Source organism: Adiantum capillus-veneris, chromosome 2, assembly GCF_014529385.1.
Source record: "Adiantum capillus-veneris isolate H3 chromosome 2, ASM1452938v2, whole genome shotgun sequence".
Classification (NCBI taxonomy): Eukaryota; Viridiplantae; Streptophyta; class Polypodiopsida; order Polypodiales; family Pteridaceae; genus Adiantum; species Adiantum capillus-veneris.
This window is the reverse complement of record NC_140932.1, coordinates 153,644,401-153,648,072: the sequence shown is the minus strand read 5'-3', so window position 1 is coordinate 153,648,072 and position 3,672 is coordinate 153,644,401. Positions and strand designations below refer to the sequence as shown.

The 3,672-nt window shown below is 42.2% G+C and overlaps 2 pseudogenes; one reads left to right on the top strand and one right to left on the bottom strand.

The window, feature by feature from the left end:
• Positions 1 to 232: 232 nt before the first annotated feature.
• LOC147463881 (eukaryotic translation initiation factor 3 subunit K pseudogene) lies at positions 233 to 910 on the bottom strand (annotated as a pseudogene).
• Positions 911 to 1,044: 134 nt separating this feature from the next.
• On the top strand, positions 1,045 to 1,626 carry LOC147463880 (large ribosomal subunit protein eL18 pseudogene; annotated as a pseudogene).
• Positions 1,627 to 3,672: the final 2,046 nt, after the last annotated feature.

Here is a 3,672-nt window from a genome sequence, read left to right as displayed (position 1 = left end):
GCGGGAGCTCTATCAAGGGTTTAATCCCTTTGTAAACTACTTCTTCTTTTGAAGTGCTAAAGCCATTGAGTGGCTGCTTTCCCGTGGACGTAGCCCACATTGGGTGAACCACGTATATCGTGTGTACTCTCTCTCTCTCTCTCTACTCTTTAATCTCTTGTGTGTGAAATCTATCTCTCTCCATTAAGTAATCTACTCAAAAATCTATTTAGCTACGTCTTATTTTCTAACATTAAGTCAGGATGGGAAAGATCTTGGATATATGTTCTAATGGAATGCTCTCCATAATGCTCTTCTTCAACTCTGGATAGTTATGCTATTTGGGAGGGAGGACAAAAAGTTGTCCTCTACCAAAAAGCTTTTCTACAGACCAACCATTACTAGCAATCTGATGCTCCAAAAACTTGTCTAGCAATAAAACTTCGATGTTTATGGCATCTGGTAAGAAAGAGAGAGAACATGCAAAGCAAATCCTTGTATTGCTTGCTTGAACCCTAGAACACCCTCCAAAATATGGAGATTTCTAGCAACATCAGCCCATTAAAACTCCCTAAATCTGGCTATCTCCAAAAAATGAACAAGATTAATCTGGCTGTCAGGAAGGGATCCTCCATTTGAAGCTTTTCAGGTATCAGAAACATGCAAAGATTGAAGTCTAGTGCAAGAAGCGCCATCGATGCCTTCTTGCCACAATCTGGATATTCATTCGAGATGGTTCAAACTGATAAATCCGCAGTAGGCATAGGTTTGCATCCAAACTATAAGTCTGCGTGTTAACCTGCTCCGGAACATACACCTCAAGGTCCGGAAGGATGTCTGGATTGTAGGGATTCACTGCCACAATTTGTTCCATAGTGTACTGAGGAGTAGCCTCCTTCTCAGGTGTCGCCGCTACCCGATCCCGCTGCATTATCAAGAGCGCTTCTCTCTCACAGCATCGTGGCCTCTCTCTCTCTCCCTGTATGTAATTTTTTTTTTCTTTACTGAGAGAGAGAATACCGCTGGAGGAAGGATTCTAAGAGGGGTTGCGGCAAGCGGAGCACCTCGTCCTCGGAAGCGGTAGCAGCAGCAGTAGAAGCAGCCACGGGCATCGACTTGCCTGCTGAGGGACGCAATAAGAAGACAAAGTGCACTGCTCCTAAGAGTGACAATGTCTATTTGAAGCTTATTTCCAAGCTCTACAGGTTTCTCGTTCGAACGACAGGCAACCCGTTTAATGCTGTGTTTTTGAAGCGGCTGTTGAACTTATAACAGGATGCCTCTATCTTTATCTCGTCTCATACGTTACATGAAGAGGAAGGAGGACGAGGTGTAATTGTGGGAACTGTGACAGACGATGTTAGGGTGTATGAAGTTCCAACATTAAAAGTCACCGCGCTGCGCTTTACAGAGACTACCCCAGCCCGAATCTTGAAAGGTGGTGGAGAATGTTTCACATTTGACCAACTTGATTTGAAGGTCCCAACTAGATCAAATACTGTACTTCTAACAAGTCCAAAGAATGCTCGTGAAGCTGTGAAGCACTTTGGGAGAGCTCGAGGTGTACCACATAGTCACAGAAAGCCTTATGTTTGGTCCAAGGGTCGCAAGTTTGAGAGAGCTCGTGGTCGACGCAACAGAGTTTAGTTTTGTAGCTTGTGGATACTTTTGCGTAGTATTTTATCAAACACTGTGCTTGTAGTTGGCTTGTTACTGAAACTTATCTCGGAGGTATGCTAGCCCTCGTCATAATTGCGTTGGTTGGGTGTCTTTGTGCAAGCAATGGTGAGGTTTCAGTATGTGGCCCTTTGGAACTGACAAGCTGCTGCTGCTGACTTCTAAATTGATTGCTGACAAAAAAAAAAAAAGGTTTAACAAAAAGTAATGCATGTAATCATCATGTATCATGATTCTATCAAAGCCGCCGCAACATCGACCATGGTCGGTGATTCAAGAGGACGATTTAAGATAGCGTGTGTGTATGCTATGGGTTTCTTGTTTGGAGGACCACCATTTATCAAGGTTGAACTACTTTTTGCCTTCTGTGCAAGCAAAGATTGGTATCTAGTCTATTAATACTGAATACCCATCAAGACATGAGACGTCTTATTTTGTAACGTTTGTCTTGAATTAGAGTGATGTACTACTTTTTCTTTATCTAAAAGAGAGAGAGAGAGAGAGAGAGAGAGAGAGAGAGAGAGAGAGAGAGAGAGAGAGAGAGAGAGAGAGAGAGAGAGAGAGAGAGAGATCTAAGCCAATCTCCATCATTCTTTTTTTGACAGAGAAATTACATTTTGTGAGGCAGTGTTCACCAAGAACATTTGTAGGGACCACTTTTCAGGAAAAACCATTTTTCCAAACATACATATTCCTTTCCTTGCATTTGCAAGGAGAAAGTTTAAGAAAATTAAGCTTATTTTTTGGGGCTTTACACTATTTTTCTCTATATTGGGGCAGAATTTCTCCTTCTCCCCTTACCCTCAACTGGCCTACTACTCGGTTCAACATACGGATGGGTTCATTATTATATTTATTGCAATCTTGTCGAGATTCCAATGGTGCAGCATTAGCCCTTTACAAGTTGTCCAACCAAAAACTTAGCAAGATGGACTCGAACTCTCATTGCTCCACATACGCATCTTCAAGTCAACTGAGCTAACCACGTAGGAGGCTGCATATGCTGTGCGGCATAGTGCAACGCATTAATAAAAAAAATTAACCAAGCCTCCCCAAAACCTGCCTGGCCACGCTGTGGTCAATGACTATGTGTCATTGACCCCACGCTATTGCTCGTGCCAATGTGCTATAGTAGATGACTCCACCATTAGGAAATTTCGGAGGTCATTTGGAGGGCCATATGAAAGAGAGAGAACATAGAGCGCGTCCAATGAGCTTGAGGGTTTTGTTACATAGGAAAATACGTGGAAAGACTCAAGAAATAGGAAAATATTTTAAAAACTTTCACGAATCTAGGATTGTGGCATCGTAACTTCTTTGCTTTTACCGAGCTGTTAGGTGCGTGTGTGGTCCCACTGCTGATATTCTCTTATGGTCATTAATGTACTGGAGGGTGGCCAGTAAGCCCGCACAAGATATTGGAATTGTAAAACACTTTCCCTCCATTAGGATCCTTTCAAAGTGAATCTCCCTCCACTAAAGCTTTTCTCTCAGAGCTATGGCTTCCACGTCTTCCCGCCCAAGAAGCTCTAGGTGTTTATGGTCTCTCACACCAGCTAGCAACACCTGCACTTTGCCTAGGAGGCCAAGTAGTAGCATATCATCAATTACAATATCAACTTCAATAAGTGCAGAAAACCAATGCGTTGGACAAAGAATAAACAAAGGTTCATGGGTCCTAATGCAACCAAGATGAGCCAAGACGTCTAGTGCAATCAATGTTTACCGCTCAGCATGGAAGGCCAGAGTGTTGGATTTCAAAGTTGAAATCGGCAAAAGATCTGTAAAGGAAGTTATTGTTCAGCATGTATTTACCCATCTAGACGTGATAGCAAACAGTGGAAATGTGTCAGATATACATCAACCACGTTGAAATTGTAACTATTCTTCACATCTCAACTGCATTTGATTTGTCATTTCACTTATTGATACTCTCAGTTTTAACTTTTGTTATATATTTTGCAACGTATATCCCTCTTCTTATGAGCAATGGCTCCATTCTTCCTATCTCAACTA